This window comes from Rhinolophus sinicus, linkage group LG01, assembly GCF_036562045.2.
Source record: "Rhinolophus sinicus isolate RSC01 linkage group LG01, ASM3656204v1, whole genome shotgun sequence".
NCBI lineage: Eukaryota > Metazoa > Chordata > Mammalia > Chiroptera > Rhinolophidae > Rhinolophus > Rhinolophus sinicus.
Genome location: NC_133751.1, coordinates 55,694,519 through 55,715,961, shown reverse-complemented (window position 1 = coordinate 55,715,961; position 21,443 = coordinate 55,694,519). Strand labels below are relative to the sequence as shown.

The following is a 21,443-nucleotide window of genomic DNA, read 5'->3' as shown; positions in this document are numbered from 1 at the left end:
AAAAGACAAATAACACATTTTAAAGTTAGGCAGAGGATCTTCCATATTGCTCCAAAGACTATATACAATGCTCAATAGACCCATTACAAGATGAGTAATTAGCCATCAGAGAATACAAATAAAAACCACAATGAGATGGTACTTCCCACCCACTAAGATTGATATAATCAAAATAATAATAACAAGTGTTGGTGAGGAAGTGGAGAAATCAGAATTCTCAAACACACTGGTGTAAATGTAAAATGATGAAACTACATTGGAAAACAGTCTGGCACTCACTCAAAAGTTTTAAACATAGAGTTACTATACAACCTAAAAATTCTACTACTAGGTATATACCCAAGAGAAGTAAAAACATATGTCCATACAAAAATTTGTACACAAATATTCATAGTAGCATTATCCATAATAGGCATAAGTGAAAACAACCCAAATATCAATGAACTAAGTATGAATAAAAATAATATGGCATACCCATATATTGGAATATTTTTCAGCAGTAAAAATGAATGAAATACTGACATGTTATACTACGGATGAACCATGAAAGCATTATAAGTGAAAAGCTCACATATTATATTTATATATAATCTATTTATATAAAATTCCAGAATAGGCAAATCGATAAAGGTAGAAAGTAGATTAGTGGTTTCTTGGAGCTGATGGGTGGGAATGGGGAAAAAAAGGGGTGACTGCTAAAGGGTAGGGGCTTTCTTTTGGGGGTTAGAAAAATGTTCTAAATTTGATTGTGGTGATGATTGCACAACCCTGTGAATATACTAAAAACCACTGAATTATACATTCTAAATGGTGAATTGTATGATACGTGAAGTATATTTCAACAAAATTACTACTAAAAAATTTTATGTATATATTGATATAAAAAGACTAGAAATTAATACCCCCAAATCTGGTGGTTTATAGGTGATATGCATTTTCTACTTTATATGTTTCTATAGTAAGCAAATATTCTTTATTCTACTGGTTTACTTTTTTTTCTTATCATCATGAAAATTAAGATTAGAAAAAAATTAATAAGCAAGAGACGACATGGTTCTCTTTCTTTCTCTTCCCTTTTCCTTCCTTAATTACTAAAATGGCGCCTGAATTGTTCTGAAAGGCAATTAAGAATGGAGCTATATCTTAAAAGCAGAGGCACTTCGTCCAGGGAATAGATCCGTTCTGTACAGCATCCTTGACAAAAGGACCCAGCCTCCACTAACCCCAACAGTGACTGGGAGCAAGCTCACTTTGCCCCCAGCTATCATGTTCCTGAGCGTTATCTTTGAAGGTTCTGCCTTGTGTTGAGTTGAAATATTTCTCCTCAAAGCTTTCCTCATTGGTCTAGTTTTGCCTTCTGAAGCCACAGAGAACCAGTCTGTTTCTCTTCCACATGATTGCCCTTCAGATATCTATAGATAAATGGTAACTCTCTGAGACTTCCCTGTTTCAGACCCGACACTCAACTCCTTCAATCGTTCCTTATGTGATATAAGCGCCAATCAAAGTTCTGAGTTGCAAGCGGTAGAAACCCACATTAGCTGACTTAGGTAGAAAAGACATGGTCATTAATAGGAAATGGAATTGGTCACAGAATTGGCAGAAAAGTTGGGAATTCTGCTTGAGAAATGGGGTGTTCAGACAACAAGAGCCACCCAGAAACTTGTCCAGAGGCATCCCAGGAGGGCACACTAGATATCAAATGGAACCCACACCATCATGAGAGAGGAGCAACCATGGTCTTCCCCAAATTTCCCACACAACGAAGGGAGCAGCAGCTATTTCTCAAGAATTTACTAGGAAAAAATAGGTAATGGAATTTATCTAGTCCCCAATTTGCCTTGCTAGTTCAGCTTGGCTTTCTGTAAATCATCAGACATCGATGACATTATGGACAAAATGTTTGTATCCTCACCCCCCAAATTCATATGTTAGAGTTGTAATCCCCAGTGTGGCTATATTTGGAAAGAGGGCCTGTGAGGAAGTGATAATGGTTAAGTGAGGTTATAAACCCTACCCTGATAGGACTGGTGCCCTGATGAGAAAAGGAAGAGACACCAGAGCTCCCTTTCTCTCTTCCATGTGAGAACACAACAGGAAAGTGGCCATCTGCAAGCCAGGAAGAGGGCCTTCACCAGGAATTGGATCTGCTGACACCTGGCTCTCGAACTTCCCAGCTTCCAGAACTGTGAGAAAGGAATGTCTGTTGTGTAAGCCAACCAGTCTGTGGTATTTTGTTTTGGCAGCCTGCACTCACTAAGGCAGATGTGATGTGTTGGTGGTAGTTTATGTGCTTTCAGCTACCTGAAATTTTTACAAAAACTTTGAGAGACATGAAAACAGAGTCGTGACCCAGGTTTTCCCATTCATGCACCAGATTTGTTTTCATGGCGGTGGTTTTGATGTAGCTTATTCCAGGGAGCATCAAATGAAGAAAAAAAAACTCATCATTGAAGAAAGCACAGGGTTGTAGCATTTTAGGAATCCTCTAGCACAGTAGTTCCAACCATGGTCTCCAGACAGGGACCAGATAGGCTGTGTACCAGTTGCCTGGGAAGCTTTCTAAAAATAGAGACTTTAGGCCTCACCCTTTGAGAGTCTAATTTAATCAGTCTGGGGTGGGAACCCAGCCTTCTGTATTTTGGGCAAGTGTCCCAGGAGATGGGGCTAGGCAAAGCCAGGACTGGGCACCCTGCTCTGAGCAAGCTCCTCATTCTGCAGATGAGAGGCTGAAGATGAAAACCTGGGTCCAAGGTTTAACCTGGACCAGGACCCAGCTCTCTTGGCCTCTGGATAGTTGTCTCTCTCTTCACAGCACTGACCTATCCTCTGTGTGTGACAGAGCTTTGGCTAGACACCAGGTGGTGCTTGAAGAGGGAGGGGCCTGGGGATCTGTAATGAGACCAAGGAGGTGAGGGGACAGGAATTCTGACTGGGGGAAATAGTTCCGTTTGCCTGGTGACTGCTCACCTAGAGTTAGACCTGAAAAGTATATGAACACGCAAATGTGGGTGGAAGGGGATTCCAGGTGGAGGAAACAGCTGGAGCCAAAACCTGGCTGGCAGTGGGAGTGTATAGGCCAAGTAAGGGAAGAGATGGCAACCCCACGTGGCTGCGGCTGGCCCTGTCCAGTGCATTGGGCATTTTAGAAGTAATTGGAGTTGAGGCTTGCATGGTAGGTTGGGGTCATAATTCTTTTGTGAACCCTAAAACTCATAGAGATGGGCAAAATATTCCTCAGAAAGTCATTTGATAACTTGCCCTGATTTCAGTAAGTGAAGAAAGAGTTGAGGTGTTTGTAAATCAGCATGTAAATCGTATGACTAATGACATCCCATTGGGAATGAGGAGATTCTGCCCCCAAACTGAAAAAATAATATCCTCCAAAATACTGCACAGAATAAGCTTCCCTCATTCCCACAGCCCTGCTGAGTTCTCCCAGCTCCCTGGTGGGTATGTATTTTGGCTTCTGCTGCTTTTAATGCATGTGAGGGAGAAGTCACACAAACACGAGGTGGGAGGGGAGGCTCCCTGAGTGACTCAGAGCAGAGACTGCAGGCCTGACGGTGCAGGGAGTCAGGTTAACAGAGCACTCCTCCCTGCCTTATCAACACTCAGTCATCAAGTCACAGGCGTTTCTTGAGGGCAGAGCAGGTAGCTGCCAAGTAGGCACAGAGTCAGATAAGTGCAACTCCAGGTGATGCCAGAGGCTGTCCCAGGCCTCACCCAGGACCAAACACCGCCCCCAGCATGCAGCTCCTGCGGCCTAGGGAGGGACTGGGCCTCTTCCTGAAGCTACGACTTCAGGCCGAAAGTGTTACACTTCTTGTGCATGTAATGTATGATGGTTGCTGTGGGCGGGTCTTGGAGGAGGCCTGGAAGAGAGAAGGGGCTGAGAGAGGCCTCAAGCACCTTTCACCCTGAAGGGCAGGAATGACCAGTACATGGACAAGTAATCTGTGGGGTGGGAGTGTCCAGGGGTACAAGAGAGGCAAGGGACAATTCTGAGGATGCTCCTAGTTTCCAAAGAGGAAGCAGTGCCTTCTAGGTGGGGTTCCTGAGAAGGCACAGGGCAGGGTAGTATTTGGGTTGGGACTTGAGGGTGGGGATTTGGAAGTGACGGGCACAAAGAACCACAGATAGTGGGAATGGCCTGAACGATAGCAGAGAGGATGGACATCCCAGGGCCCAGCCACCACTTCTTGGCCCAAGTCCTTTCTCCTCCCACAGGGCCCGTGAGGCAGAGCCTGTGAGAGTTTCTCAGCATCTCTGAACATCCATACTGTTCAAATCACAGTTCCAGGTGCTGACACTGTTTATAGGAGGAGGAGGAGTGGCTAGACCATGCCCTGTAGGAGCTCGGAAGCTTAGAGCAAGAGGAAAGCTCTGCAGGAAGCAAGAGGGGTGTCGTTCCTGTGGGACTCTGCCCCAGCCTCCTCAGGCTTGTCTCTCAGGAGCCCATGCCAATGCGTGCCCCCTCCACCCCTCGCGCGCGCGCACACACGCACACACACCCACACGCACACACACATACATGCACACACACACGCACACACATGCACACACACACACACACACACAGCTCCCTGGGCCTGAGCAGTGCTTGTCTGCTTCCCAGCCTTGGTTCTCCTGTGCCCTGCCCCCGGAGTGTCCCTCTTCCCCCGTGCGAGTGCCCAGATCCACCTGGGAGGCCGAACTCAAATGCCACCTCCAGTTGGACTCGACTGTGCTGAACTTAATGCCTCCCCCAGGCAGAAGCCGTCACTCCCCTCCTGGAACTCCCACTGGACTGTATCTCCATCTTTGTATTATAACAGTTATGGCTGGCACGATTCATCCTCACCCCCAGCACTTGAAGGCAAGGCTACTGTCCTCAGGGTCTAGCACAGCCTCTGACACTTAGGAGGTATTCAGGAAACATCTGTGTAAGCCCCGATGGTTGGATATGCATACAGATCTTTGAAAACATAGAGGTCAGAGTTCATCAGAAAGGGTTAAAAGTACTTTCAAAGGTTGGAAGTACTTCCTTAATTGAAAAGAAAGAAATTTTAGAGATTTGTGGAAGGAGATGAAAGACCACCTGTGGAGAACAGGTGCGAGGCTGTGTATCAGGAGTGAAAGGAGATGGAGATGGGGGCACAGGCTTGTGAACTCGCTGAGATGGAAGTGTCCTAGAGACCACCTAGACCTCCCGCCCATCCAGGAAACCCCTCACGTTACCCCCAACCCAGACACATGCCCTAATTAGATGCTGAACAGAGGCGCTGAATATGAGGCAGAGGAACTTTGGCTCAGAGGCATAGGAAGGCAATAGCAGCTCTTGAAGTTATTAGGATGAAAATTGCATTTCAAAAATATAGTCTAGATTATGTGACTCCTTGGTTTAAGAGCCTTCAGAAGTTTCTCATTTCTCTTAGCATACAGAGAAAACTTCATGCGGTCCTCAGAGCCGGAGTGTCTGGGCCTCAGCCTTTGCCAGCTCAGCCTGCCCTGAGAAGTCTCTGCGCTCTTTCCTTTCTAAGTCTTCCGTCCATGCCCCCTCCTGCAACAGGATATTTGCACAAGCTGCTCCCTCTAATGGGAACACTACTAAACGCGGAAGTAAAACGGGTTGGGATGAATGGCAAGAGACACAGGTGACTGTGTCGGATGAGAAGGATAGTTGTGAAAACATGAATAATAGATGGATGTTACTTTTGGATACCAAATTAAAGAGTGTGCAGAGCTGAAAGAAGGAAGAAAAAAGGAAAGGAAACTGACATTTACGAGGATCCTCTTAGAGAGAGAGACTATTAATTAAGGTCTGACTGCTAGGTTCAAATCCCAGACACAGCACCTGATGGCTGAGTGGCCTTGGGAAAGAGGCAGCCCCTCTCACCCCTGGTGTCTACAGAGGTTCTCTTACAAGTTAGCTGAGGTAGCCTATACAAAGCACTCCTAGGAAGCAGATAATAAATGTTAGCTGTTATTAGCATTGCCTATAGGCCAATAGGTATTATTACAGATGAAGAAACTGAGGGTGGACGAAGTCCAGAAGCCTGCCTGGGGTCACATAGCAGAGCCGGGATATGTACACGGGTGTTTCTGATCTCAAAGCGCACACTTGTTATTTTCCCATTGCTCTGTGCTGAAGGGATCTGAAAGACTCGTCCAGTCCAATCCTCTCACGATAAATACGGGGAAATGAAAACCTCAAAAGCTGGTGACTTGACCCCTGTTCCTAAGGGATCGTTCAAGTCAAGATGTCTCCTAGACAGTTGGGAATGCCGGACCCAAGACTGCGCGAGGCAGAACTGGCTCCCCGATACTGGTTGGAACCCCACAGCTGGTTTTCAACTCCTAGAACCGTCTGTCCTCACAGTTCACTGACCTCTGTGTTCTCCCTGGTGACTGGGCAGATGGTGAGCTTTAGGTTGCCAAGCAGCCTGGGTTGGCAGTTCTGAAAAGGGCTGTGTCAGTAGCCTTGCTCCAGCGGCTTCCCACATCCTTGAGTAACCACCACACAGAGGTGCTGGGCATGGGACCAAGGGTGCGGTGGAGGTGGAATTAGTAACCCACACTTGGTGGCCCTCCCCAGCCAGGTTTTACTGCATGCTCACGACTAACACGAGCCCTTAATTGACGTTTGGGGTGTTGTGAAGGTCCCAAGTAAAAAGGGAAAACTTTGCAGGAGCTGGAAGGGTTACCCCCTTGGCCTGGAGTGAAGGGCCGCTCAAAAATGGAAATATATGTAGCTGGCTACTTATAGGGATGCTGTATTTAGTGAATCTATCAAAACTTGAAAGTGGAGTGCCGTGGAACAGGCAATGGACAGAAGGAGCAAAAGGTGTAAATAATCCAAGGTGAATGTGGGTCTTGTTGGCAGAGTAGATTTATGTCCTGTCTTCATAATATGCCCTTTCATCTTGGGAACCTGGATTCCAAAAATCTAGTCTAGACAGGAATCGATGGTGCTACCTCTCAGCTTACACCATTCAAGCTTTCTCAACAGCCAGGACTCCTGAATATTGATGTGAACAGCCCACTCTGCCAGGGGATATTGCTCAGAACTCAAGAAGCCAAAGGCATCTCTCTTCCAGACCATTTCAAGCCTGGAAGCACCGCTCACATGCAGCTCAGTCACTCATTCTGGGGGATGACGCCGTCTTTGTCTCCAGCTCCCCAAGTGGGAGACAAGCCCAATCACGCCTGCGACCCAGCAGTTGGCCTGTGTGTCTTCTTTCCTCCTTTTCATGTGTGCCTGGTTCTGGTTTCAGTGGCTTTCATCAGCAACTGAAACTACCCCCTCCCCGTCATTTCCCAGGGCGCGGGCAGGCCCAGGCTGACAGGGCCAGGCCTGGAGTCTGGGCGACGGTAAACAAGGCAGCCAGAGGACCTCTCACAGCCCCTGCTCTGCCCAGGCAGGCCCTGTCTCCTGGGTGGCCAAAGCAGGGCCCAGGAACCCCCTGCTACAGGAAGCAGAGTCTGACAGGCTCACTCCTGAGCAAGGCCCCCTCTTCCCATTCCCCTCGCTGTGGGTCCTGCAAACTCAGCCTGGGAACCTGGGGTGGCTGGGTGGGAAGAGAGGGTGGAGCAGGCACGGAGCTGGAGCATTTGTTGTGAGGCATGTGAGGCTGAGTAGTGACAGAACTATGGGCCTGAGAACTGCAAAACAGATTACAAAAGACTAAAGATTAAGTGACCTAGGGAAAACAGACAAAAACCACACATGCTCAAACGAAAAAGACACAAGGGCTCAGAAACCGGTTTGCCGTTCTTTGTGAACAGCTGGGGATCCCTGACTCATGCACTGTCCCCTGATCTCTATGCCACAGGGGCCAGGCAGAGGCCAGATTCTGCAAGAGACAGAGCAGAGTGCTGAATCAATGCTGCTACTTATTTGCTGTGCGACCTTGGGCAAGTTAGTGGGCATCCCTGAGCCTCAGCTTTTTCATTTGCAAAAAAGAGACATCCCAGGGTCGTTGTAAAGGTTAAATTATGACGTGGCTTATCATATGCCTGCACATTAAATGCAGAGTCACAATTGTTATCCCTGATCAAACATGGCTCACTCACTCCCTTTTAAAGCCTACCCTTAGAAACCAGCTTTCCATATGTACACTCGGTCCTCTTTCTGAATGACTTCACCTTTTCCATAGTCTCAGATGGTGTGTGTGTGTGTGTGTGTGTGTGTGTGTGTGTAGAAGAGATCAGAAGAGACAGGAAAAAAGTGCCCTTTCAGCATAGTGACCACATTTTCCCTATCCTGTAATATGCATATATGAGGTCTGACAATTAAATTCACGAACTAGCCACCGTGCGCTAACATTGGCAGCTCTGTACAAACAGATCGGTAAGGTTTCATAAGTTAGTATATCAGCGTCTTACTGTTGTGTTCGTGATGATGTGTGGTGGTGTTTTGCTGAGTGGTGTTCATTATTGTGGTTGTGTGTGTTTGTCTGTAGTCACGAGAATGTCTGAGCTTGAATTAGAGCAATGAACAAACATTAAATTTCTTGTTCAACTTGGCAAGAGGGGAAGTGAAATTGGGAACATGTTAGTCCAAGTTTATGGGGATAATGCCATGAAGAAAATAGCAGTGTACAAACAGATTAAATGTTTTTCTGAGGGGAGAGAAGGTGTCACTGATGAAGAGATGTCAGGGTGGCCAATAACGAGCAGAACTGATGAAAACATTGCAAAAATTTGTTGAATTGTGCGTCAAAATCATTGGCTGACTGTGAGAAGCATAGCAAGCAGACCAAGTAAACATTGATAGAGAAACAGGAAAATCTTAACTGAAAATCTTGGTATGAGAAAGGTGTGTGCAAAAATGGTCCCAAAGGAGCTCACTGATGAACAAAAGCAAAAAAGAGATGAAGTTTGTCAAGACCTTTTGGAGAGGCAAGATGATGTTTTGGGCCGTGTTATCACTGGTGATGAAACATGGGTGTACCAATACGACCCTGAAACAAAGCGTCAAAATGCACAATGGAAGTCAGCCAATTCTCCACAACCAAAAAAATTCCATCAATCCAAATCAAGAGTCAAAATGATGTTGCTAACCTTTTTTGGTATCAGAGGGATTATTCATTATGAATTTGTACCAACTGGACAAACAGTTAACCAAGTTTACTATTTGAAAGTGCTGAAAAGGCTGAGTAAAAAAAGTTAGATGAAAACGACCTGAACTTTTCGCCAACAATTCATGGCTCTTGCATCACGACAATGCACCAGCTCACAGGGCACTGTCTGTGAGCGAGTTTTTAGCCAGTAAACAAACAACTGTATTGGAACACCCTCCCTACTCACCTGATCTGGCCCCAATGACTTCTTTCTTTACCTGAAGATAAGGAAATATTGAAAGGAAGACATTTGGTGACATTCGGGATATCAAGAGTAAGACGACGACAGCTCTGATGGCCATTCCAGAAAAAGAGTTCCAAAATTGCTTTGAAGGGTGGACTAGGCACTGGCGTCGGTGCATAGCTTCCCAAGGGGAGTACTTCAAAGGTGACCGTAGTGACATTCAGCAATGAGATATGTAGCACTTTTTCTAGGATGAATTCGTGAACTGAATTGTCAACTCTCATATGTACACACACACACACACACACACACACACACACACACACACACACAGCCCTGTGGAGTAGACAGGACAGAGTTAAATTTTCCTTTTTGTTAAGGTGAGGATGCCCACCTCAGAAAGATTAAGTGACCTGAACGAAGTCACACAACCAATGTATTTCTCCAGATGAAATGATTAGGAGTCAACATTTATTTAAGGCATGTCTCCACACACACACACAGACACACAAACCATGACGAAGAGACATTGAAATCCTACCTTTAGGGGTATTTAACTTCTTCTTCAAAGGTGTCATCTACCTATCTTGAAAAGGCAAGGTTAAATTCTTTCCCATTAAGGAAATGTGCTTCCACCCACCCCGTGATGACTCTGAGGATTCCCACACTCGAATTCTGTGCCCAAATGAACAGATTCCTGGGAAAGTCAAGCCACAGAAAACACCAGCTGTCATTCTGAAAAAAAATTATCGTCCCCTGTAGACACCACTGGGACTCAACAAATCTTCCTGTGCTGCTCTGTCCCAGTGCACGTGCAACATCAGGTCACATTCACAGCAATGACAGAGCCAGTGACCATGACAGCCCCTGCTCATGTGGACAGTGTTTGACATTCACAGAGCATCTACACATTCACCAGCTCATTTGTTCTTTCCCAAGCCCTGGGAGGTGGGCAGGCTCACGACACCCATTTTACAAAAGAGAAAGTCAAGGCCCAGAGCCGTTCAGAATCTTACCTCAGGTCAGGCTTCTCACAAATGTTGAACCCCTGTCTTCTGCCCTAACCTGGGTGCTTTCTCTGGACCCCTGCACCTTTAAAAGTACTGTACTGAGAAATGTGGATTTAATTCATCTGCTGCTATTTGGTATCACTGAAATTGCCTTCCCTAAACACATTTAATAACTTAAAGTTTTGCTCTCTGTTCCGCTGAGGAAAGGGACATGCTTTGAAGAAGGAATTCAAACATGAACAGTCATGTCTTGTAGACATTAGTGTTTATTTCCCCGTGATATCGTAGCTTCCTCTGGAAAAATCCAACCAACACATCCGTTTCAAGTCCTGAGAAATGCTCAAATGTTGACCATGTGTCTGATTCCTGTGTGGTCAAAAGAGTGATGTTTTTGAATGTCCACAACTTATTGCCATGTTAAAATAATTCCACGCTCGGCTAAATTCCACTTACACATAAGTGTGCACCTGTTAAAATAGGTCATTTTTCACTGTTAATCTTCCAGATTCCATGGGTATGTGTGGGAACCCCAGACAGATGCAACCTGAGTGCCACAAAGGGCATTTTTCTCCACTGAGTGAACCTGGCTGGCCCAGACCCTTCAGGTCCCTTGCTCCCACAGATCTATGACACTCAGGAAGATCACTTCCTGCTGAGAGAATGGATTGGAATCATCTTTAGCACTGAAGGCCTTGTGTGAAATTGCATAGGCTTTTTGTCTTACAACTGGGTTATATTTTAATTAGGTTTCTCTAGATCTTTTCCACACTCAGATGCTCTACAGTGTGCAAACTCAGTAACTTTCCCCAATGCCCCCCATAAAGCTAAAAGAAAAAAAGAGGAGATCAAAAAGAAAAAAAAGATTTTCAGAGCAAAAGCTGTAGCATCTGAGACTTGTTAATCTTGCAGTAGGTCATCTTTGCCACAACATTTTTCAACTAAAATGTCAATGCATAAAAAAGAGTACCACGGGGCAGCTAGTTAGCTCAGTTGGTTAGAGTGCTATGCTCCTAACACCAGGGTTGCTGGTTCGATTCCCCCATGAGCCAGCGTGAGCTGTGCCCTCCTCAACTAGATTGAAACAACGACTTGACTTGTAGCTGATGGGTTCTGGAAAACCACACTTAAAATAAATGAAAGTAAAAACAAAAACAAAAAAAGAGTATTGTACTTTTGATTCTGAAATTTTCATCTTGGCAATGAGATTTTTTTTTTTTTCCTTCTTCAGATCTGGAGTGGTTCCAGAAATGCAAGTGCCCTAAATCAGTATCAGGGGACTGCTTCTAGCTCCTAAGAGTCCCTGGGGCTCATTGCAAACATGCAGCCCCAGTTCTACAGAGGTAGGCCTAAGGTCACATGGAAAGTGATGGCAGACACAGCTAGCCCAGGCGCTGGGCCTGAACTCAGACTCAGCAGCTGTGCCGGGACAGCGTCTCCCTCCCTTCATGAGTTGTGACGGCCAGCCTGCCTTGGATTGCTCACGTGTCTGGCAGTTTATTTTGAAGAGAAAGTCCAGGTTTGGAGCCCAGAGCAGAGGAGACCCTGGACCCGGGGCCTTGTAGGCTGTATCAGACAAGCCATAGATCTCCTGCGAAAGCATTCATCCTCTCGGAGGTAGGTGCCAACCTTTTGCCTTTCCACTGGGCTGTTAATACATATATGAACCCCAAACTAAGACTGGGCCCTCCAGACTGGTTTATTTAAACACTTTTTCTGAGACATGTGGTTCAAGAAGAAGCTAAAGAAGGCAAGATGTATATCTTGTGCTGTCTTTGACAAAGGGAAGGTGAAAAGCTATGGTCCTAGGGTAGAAGCGGGCGCAAAAGCTGGCCCACAGCAGGCACTCCACAGACATGCCTTTGCTGAAAGGACCTTCCTTCCCTACTTAGGGAGGGACCATGTTCGTGATGAGAGCTGGGGCTTAAAAAAAAAAAAATATCCATCTGGTCAATTTCATAGGTTATAATCCATGTAATTATAATGTTTGCCAAGGTTCCGGCCAGCTCTCTTAATTCAATTCATTTTCACAAACATTTCCTTAGCACCCACCCATTCCCAAGGACTGTAGTGAGTGCCATGGGGAGACAGAGGTGAATGGAACACAGTCTTTTTAGCTGCTACTGCAGCTGAGTAAGCTTATAGTCTGTGTCTATTTGCCAAGAGCATGGCCAACTAAATAAAAACAAACAAGAAAAAAGCTGATTCAGTGAGATGACTGGACTTGGGAGAGTAAGGAGAATGGCCAAGGTCTGAGTCCCCTGGAGGCCAAAGAACGTTTGCAGATGGCATGGTAACAGCAAGGCGGTTGCTGAGGGAACCTGAAACCATGTCACATGGAGAAGATTTGTAGGATGGGAGACCTTTGGCCTGAAGAAGAAAAGACATGGGGACCAGGAAAGTTGTTTTCACATACCTGAGAGAGTGTCATGGGAAGACCCCTGAGGGTAGAACTTGCCCTCTGGTGGTGGGGGGCGGTGGGGGGGGGGGGTGAGGCCAGGGCCGCAGATTGTGGCTCAAAATTGAGAGTCCTCCTTACTCAGAGCTGTCCTAAGGCAGAGCAAGATGTGATCGGAGGATTAAAGTCGGGATGGAAAGCCCACCAGGTAGAGATGCTGTAGAGAAGAACCAAGCCCAGGAGGAGGGGTTGACCCTTAGCTTGAGAGCCTTGGATTCTTCTCCTCCTCTCACTATAACTTAACAAGCTGCTAAAGCCCACACCTGGGTTCTTATTCAAACATGCCTGGGTGTGAAGGGGTGGCCCTTCACCACAGGTGGGGAAATTAACCAACTCCCACAGGGGTCTGTGGGGTGAGAGAAAAGGAAGGAAAACAGAATCATTCTGCAGGCCTGAAGGATGGATTTTGAGTCTCCACCTTGCTCAAAGTCTCTGGGAGCTGACAAACCACTCTTGAGCATGAGGGGGAATCTTTGCTATGTCTTTCACAAGGTGACAAGCAGTGAGAGCAGAGAATGGACAGCAGAGCAGCTTCAGCTCCTTTAGTCCCCTCAGGGTGAGTGATGCTGGGCTGAGCACAGAGGGTGCCAGCCCAGGGGGTGGATGCAGCAAACCAGCTCTTCTCCACACGCCAGCTTTTCCCAGAAAAGGGGGTGCCTACCATTTAAATTAAGGGAATCTGACCTATTCATTTCATCCCACATTTCCTACCCTTCCACATATACTTTCTTTTTCACACTTTTTTTTTTTTAGTTAAAAGTGTGAGTAGCTTTTTCCTGACATTACTGTCTAAGAAATAAATGAATTGCCATTGATTCACTCAGTCAGCAAGCATTTGCTGAGCTCCTGTCACAGAGTGGGGTTGTAAGTTCAAAGATAAAGAGACAGCCTCCCTACGAAAGCAAAGAGGAGCAAAGAGGGGCAGCAGAAGCAAAGAATGTCAACACAACTAGGGGCCATTGGGATGGATGTATATCCTGTTGCTATGGGAGCACAGAGGAGGGACCCAACTCAAGCCTGCAGGATTGCAGAAGGCTTCCAAGGAGAGATGCCATTTGACCTGACTCTTAAAAGAAGAAAAAGAGAGTGTCAGAGAAAGAGAAGTGGAGAGGGTATTCTCGGGAAGAGAGGGTATTCTAGGTAAGCAAAAGCAAAGGCCCAGCAGTGGGAAACTGCATGGCAACAATTGCCGGTGATTGGCAGGACTAGTCTACAAATTAGGAGACTGGGAGTGGAGGCTGATGGGGCCCAAACATCGGTCTGGACACATATGAAGGGCCTTATCATCATTCTAAGATGCCTGATGTTTTCCTGTGGGTTACAGGGAATAGAGGAATCACATGGGTTGATTTATGGAGATTTTTCTGCCTTCATCAAAGACATAATACATAAAGGGGCAGGACTAGTGTCAAAGACACTTTTTAATGCTTCAGTTGAGAATGGGAATGGCCTGAACTAGTACAGGTGCAGTAGTATGGAAAGGAAGCGATTAAAAGGAGAAATATTTGAAATTTAAAAACCAACAAGACTGTCAAACAAATGAAACAAATGAAAACTACAAAGACAAATGATCAGGCAAAAGACTTGAACAGACGCTTTATAAAAGAAGATACAGGAATGCTCAAGGAGGACGTGAAAGAGTGTTTAACACCATCAGCTCTTCGGGAAATGCAAATTAAAACTACAATGAGATATCTTTTCACACCCTCCAGAATAGGTATAATCAAAACGACTGACCATCCCAAGCGCTGGTGAAATGTGGAGAAACTGGAACTCTCATCTCATCTACTGCTGGAGGGAGAATTAAATGGTACAAATACTTTGGAAAACTCTTTGGCAGTTTCTTAGAGAGTTAAATATACATCTACCTTATGACCAAGCAATTCCACTTCTAGATATTTGCCTCCAAAAAATATTTCCCCCAAAACTGATACAAGAAAAGTATGTTCTCAATAAAATTGTACCGAAAACTTATAGTAGTCTTATTCTATATATCATGGAACTGGAAGCAACCAAATGCTCATCAACAAGAGAATGGATAAACAAACGATGGTATATCCATAAGATGGAAAATCATTAAGCAATAAAAAGAAACAAACTATATTGATACATGCAATTACATGGGTGAATAGCAAAAATACTATGTTAAGTGAAAGAAACCAGACACCAAATAATACTAATTGCATGATCCCATTTATATGAAATCCAAATATGGACAAAACAAATGGATCATATTAGAAATCAGACAGCGGGTTTAAATGTGTTAGGGAAGAGAGGGCAGGCTAGTAAGAGGCCTGACAGAACTTCCTCAAAGTTCAGAAATATTGTGTATCTTATTTTGCTGATGATTACACAGGTGTATATAATTGTCAACAATCATCAAACTGACCATTTAAAGTCTAAACATTTTTTTTTTTTTTTGTACATAGACTTTAAAAGAAAAGTAAAGAAAAAAAGAAAAGAAAAGAAAAAGCACCAGGTCTAGTGGTTGGTTTCTATTTGACCCTCACATCTCTGGCTTGAACATTTGTGTCAATGGGGATTAAGCAAAGGCTATGAGAAGAAGAACAGGTGAAGGGGGCAAAAGATGAGTTAAATGTTGTATCTATGGAGTATGCGCTATCCATTCCTACAGGTGCCAGATGGTGATATCCTGCAAAAATTCCAGAATCAACCAGTCCAAATCTCAGGGGAAGAAGTCAGGATGAGGATGTACCTTTGGGAGTCACTTACTCACAGAGATAGTTAAAGCAAAAGCATGAATGAGAAGGCCCAGAGAGTGGATCTGGAGCTGGAGAGCAGGAGGTCTAGGACTGGCCTTAGGGGCCCTGGTTGTTGCTGGGTGAGGACAGGAGGGCGTTATAAGCAGCAAGCTGGAAAACCATCAGGAAAGTATGAGTAAGGCCAGAAAAGCACAAAACCACAGTTGTCCACAGCAGAGTTGTGTTGGGTTTTTTTTGGGTTTTCAGGAGGGAGGTTTTACATATTAAAACATTTTTTCACAACATTATTGTGGAATAAATTACATACTATAAAACTCACTCACTGTGAGCATATGGTTCAATCAATGAGTTTCCGTGAATTTATACGGTTGTACACCCACTTCCACATTCAAGTTTTAGCACATTTTCATCATCGCAAAAATGTCCCTGGTGTCCCTTTACAGTCAATCACAGATCCCACGGCCAGCCCTTGAAAACCACAGATATGCTTTTGTCATTATAGCTTTGCTATTTCTAGAAATTTCATACAAATAGAATTGTATAGTCTTTTGTGTCTGGCTTCTTTCCCTTAGTCTGTTTTTGAGATTCCTCCATGTTATTGTATGTAGTTGTAATTTGTTCCTTTCATACAGTGAGTAGTAGTATTCTACTATATGAATATATTATATGGTTTATCCATTCACCAGCTTATGGATATATGCATGGTTTCCAGTTTGGGCTTTTTATGAGCAATGCTGCAATGGATATTTACTTACAAGTCTTTAAGAGTACATATATTTTCATTTCTCTTGGGTAAATACCTTGGAGTGGAATTGCTGGGTTACATGATAAACATGTGTTTACTTTTAAAAGAAAACTGTCAAATTGTTTTACAAAGAGGCAGTGCCAGTAGCAACTCATGAAGGTTCCAGTTTTTCTACATCCTTATCGACACTTGGTATTGTTGGGTTTTTAACTATTCTGGTGGGAATAGAGTAGTATCTGATTGTGGTCTCAAATTGTATTTCCCTAATGACCAGTGATGTTGAACATGTTTTCATGTGCTTGTAGACCATTCATATATCTTCTTTCATGAAATATTCATCCAAATTGTTTGTCAATTTTTTAAATGAGCAGTTTTCTTATAATTGCACATTAAGAGTTCTTTATATATTCTGAATACAAGTCAGATAGTTTGCAAAGATTTCCTCCCAATCTATAGTATACCTTTTCATTTTCTTTCACTGAACAAATTTTTAAATTTTGGTGACGCTCAATGGATAAGTGCTTTCTTCTAGGATTTGTACATTTTGTGTCTTATGAAGGAGACCAAAGTTTTGCCATACTTAGGCTGCATTTTGGGATGTTTACTTTAAGTTGCTTGCTGGGAAGCAGGAACTCAGAGGGAGCCTTTGACCTGCCCTCCCTTCCTGTCTAAAGGATTCAATGAGGGGCCTGCTTCAGGAAGAGAATCTTAGGGTGTTCTCCTTAACCTAATATGAATTAAGTATGATGGATGGGAAGGTGGTCAAACAGGGGCCTGTTTACTGGGTTACCTGTGGCTTGCTCAGCAAAAATTTACCTGTCACATGTGTTACGTTCTTCCTCAACTAACTGTAAATCGCCCAGTCTCACTTCTGAAATCTAAGACTCCGTTCTTCCCTTTTCCTTCTTTGTCCAAAATGTCATATATACCCAATCCAATTTTGCCTCACTGTCTTTGGAATTTTCATGCTTATGTGAATTCTCCATGCGTATTTATTAAATTTTTATTTTCTCCTATTAATCTGTCTCTGGTAATTTGCTTATTAACCCAACTAGAAGAACTTAGAAGGTGAACAGAAAGATATTATTATATTATTTTAGCCTCTTTACCTATCTAAGAAATTTCTGTTTAACTCAAAGTCACAAAAGTTTACTTTCATGTTTTCTTCAAGGAGTTCTATCATTTTAGTTTTTACATTCAGGTCTGTGATCCACTTTGAATTAATTTTCGTGTGTGGTGTGAGGAAAGGGTCAAGATTAATATCTTTTTTTTTTCACATGGCTATCCAGTTACTTCAAGACCATTTGTAGAGACTTATATTTTCCCTATTAAATTATGCTAAAATCAATTGACCAAAATCAATTGAGGACTTATTTATGGACTCTCAATTTTGTTCCATGCATCTATATTTCTGTTGTTATCTACTACTACTCTGTTAATTACTGTTTTTACTAAGTTTTATACTAAGTCTTAAAATTATGTAGTATAAGTCTTCAAACTTTGTTCTTTTCTTTTTGGCATTCAATATTATTTTATATTAATTTCATGTGCACAGCATAGTGGTTAGACATTTATATAATTTAAGAAGTGATCCCATGTCTAGTCTAGCATTATAGTGATTATTGACTGTATTCCCAATGCTTTTCTTACATCCCCATGACTATTTTGTAACTACCAATTTGTATTTCTTAATCCCTTCACCTTTTTCACGCTGCTCCCAACCCCCTCCCATCTATCACCCTGATACATCTAGTACCCATCTGATACCACACGTAGTAATTACAGTATTATTGACGATATTCCTTATGCTATACCCTACATCCCCATGACTACTGTATAACAACAAATTTGTACTTCTTAATCCATTTCCCGTTTATACTCACCCCCAACCCTCACTCCAATTGGTAACCATAAAAATGTTCTCTGTATCTATGAGTTTGTTTCTGTTTTGTTTGTTTATTCTCTCTTTAGATTCCACTTATAAGTGAAATCATATGACATTTGTCTTTCTTTGCCTGGCTCACTACACAGCACAATACCTCTAGGTGCATCCAGGTTGTTGCAGATGACAAGATTTCATTCTTTTGTTATGGCTGAGTAATATTCCACTGTATGTATGTATGTACCACCTCTTCTTTATCCATTCATCCATTGATGGACAGCCAGGTTGCCTCCATATCTTGACTACTGTAAATAATGCTGCAATGAACATATGAAGCACACATTCCCTTGATGTGCATTTTGGGTTCTTTCAACTAAATACCCAGAAGTGAGATTACTAGGACCTTCTTTGTCTCTTGTTATAGCCTTTTTTTTTCAAAGTCTATTTTGTCTGGTGTAAGTATTGTTACCCAAGCAAACTTTTTTCTTTTAAAAAAAAATTTGTGGGAAAGGACTTAAATAGACATTTCTCCAAAGAAGGTATTCAAATGGCCAATAAACACATGAAAAGATACTCAACATCGGAGATATGCAAATCAAAACCACAATGAGAAATCACATCACACTCATTAAGATGGCTATTATCGAAACAAAACAACAAACAGAAAATACTATGTGTTGGCAAGGATATGGAGAAATTGGAACCCTTGTGCACTGCTGGTGGGAAGGTAAAATGGTGCAGCTACTATGGAAAATGTTATGGCATTTCCTCAAAAAGTTAAAAGTAGAATTGAAAGCAGGATCGCAAAGAGATATTTGTACACCCATGTTTGTAGCAGTATTATTCACAATAGCAACCCAAGAGTCTATCAATAGATGAATGGATAAACAAAGTGTGATATATATATATATATATATATATATATATATATATATATATATATATGTAATGGAATATTATTCAGTCTTAAAAATAAAGGAAATTATGACCCATGCTACAACATAGATGAATCTTGAGAACGTTATGTTAAATAAATCATCAGTTACAAAAAGACTAGTACTGTATGACTCCACTTACATAAAGCACCTAGAGACAAATTGAATTGTCAAATTCATAGAAACAACAAATAGAACGGTGGTTTCCAGGAGTTGGGGAGAAGGAGGGATAGGATTTGTTGTTCAATGAGTACAAAGTTTTAGTCGTACAAGACGAAAAGTGTTCTGGAGATCGGTTATACAACAATGTGAATGTACTTAACACTACTAACTGTACACTTAAAATTGGACAAGATGGTAAATTTTATGTTATATATATTTTACTATAATTAAAAGTAAAAAAAAAAGTTTTGTTTAATCTAGATCATTTGTATTCCAAATAAATTTTACAATCACCTTATCAATTTCTATGAAATAGCCTGCTGGGATTCTCACTGGAATTTCATTGAATCTATAGACTAATTTAGGGAGAATTTCCTTCTGTAATAATAAAACTTCCAAACCACGAACATGGCATATCTGTTTATTCAGGTCTCTTTAAATTTTTCAGCACGGTTTCATAGTTTTCAATGTACAAGTCTTAAATATCTTTAATGAATCTATTCCAAAGTATTTTTATACTTCTCTGAATAGCAGTTTTGAAGTTTTATTTTTGGGATTGTGTTTTGCTAGCATATAGAAATACAATTGATTTCTGTATATTGATCTCATATCCTGTGACCTTGCTAAATTCATTTGTTGGTTCTAATAGCCTTTTTGGAGATTCCTGAGGATTTTCTACATACACAATCACATAGTTTGCAAAAAGACAGTTTTACTTCTTCCTTTTCAATATGTATGCCTTTTTTATACACCTTATTAAACTGTTTCTTACATCCAGCACAATGTTGAATAAAAGTGGTGAGAGAGAGAGTTTGAAAAGGGAATTCTTTTATTATTGGAAGGTCACCAATGGCCTCTGGGAAAGCAGTTTCAATAGAACAGCAGGGTATTACCTTTCATGAATTTTGAATGAAAAAGGAAGGAAAGACAATGGTTAAGACAATCCCTATTCTCAAGAGGTTCCCAGAGTATAAACAGGGGAGTTCTGTATACATTTTTCTACCTCTGATACTACCACCAGTGAGTGGCCTTCTCTCACTTTCTTCTACTTCTGTAGCCACTTACCTCTCCTCCCTAATTGTACTCTTTCCCCTCACCCCTTCCCCAGTCTATTCTAACACAAGTCAGAGTAAGCCTTTTACAGTGAAAATCAGATTATATTACTCCTCCGCTCAAAACTCTCCAAACACTTCTGACAAATAGAAGGAACTATACTCTATACCATAGCCATCAAAGCTCTGCATGGCAGAGGCCCCCGCCCCCCCAGCTTCACCTCCCACCAGCCTCCCCTTCCTCCCTCTGTTTCTGTCATACCCTCTTGCCTTCTGTTCCAGCAACTTTGTTTTCTTACTGCTCAAAGCATGGTCATGAGACTTGGGAGCCTGTTAGAAATGCAGAACCTCAAGCTTCACCCCAGACTTGCTGAATTAGAATCTGCATTTTAACAAGATACCCCTGGGATCTCTGCACACTAAAATTTGAGAAGCACTGCCCTAGAACATACCAAACTCTTTCCTATCCTAAATATTTTGCCTTTGCTATGCCCTCTGCTTGCTGTGCTCTTTCCAAATCTTTCACAGCTCACTCCCTTACTTCATTCAGGTTCCAGCTGCAACCTCACTTCCTTACACAGGCCTTTCTGGAAAATCATATCTAAAATAATGTCCATATTCTCTTCATTCGCTATCTTCTGACCCTGCTTTATTTGTCTTCCTACCTTGCTTTGCCTGTCTTGTTCTCCAGTATAAACATGGCACCAAGAACAAAGCCTGCACGTGGAGGATGATAAATATTTTTTAAATGAGTGAATGAATGAAAAATTGAACTTAATATAACAAGGTAGGATATGATGTGTTATAAGACAGCTTCAAAGTACGGTGGAAGCACAGAGGAGGCAGAGACCACTTTGGATCCAGATAAAGGAAGTCAGAGAAGTTTTCACGCCAGGCAAGGAGTTTAGATTTCATTCTATAGGCCACGGGAACCATTAGAGATCATTACCTTAGTCACATACCCCTCAGTCCAGTTACATCTGTGTCTAAACCAAAATTTCACACCTACATCAGAGCAAATCAGCAGTTGGTTTACAAGTGTAAACACACTCACAAATATTTACGTCATCATAACATACCCTCTACCTTGACTTCTGGAGGCTTTTGGGTCTGTGTATTCTTTTACCCTGGTTCTGTGGACAATGACACTCTGCCCCAATATACTCTGAGATATGCAATTTTGGCTGTACT

The 21,443-nt window shown here is 42.7% G+C and overlaps 1 long non-coding RNA gene across 1 annotated transcript in view; it reads left to right on the top strand.

The window, feature by feature from the left end:
• The window catches only part of LOC141571031 (uncharacterized), an 88,554-nt gene that overhangs the window by 54,874 nt on the left and 12,237 nt on the right, over window positions 1–21,443 (top strand). Inside the window, exon 3 of the long non-coding RNA XR_012495503.1 lies at window positions 11,527–11,912. This is a non-coding gene — a long non-coding RNA (uncharacterized LOC141571031). The remainder of the gene's footprint in view (window positions 1–11,526; window positions 11,913–21,443) is intronic.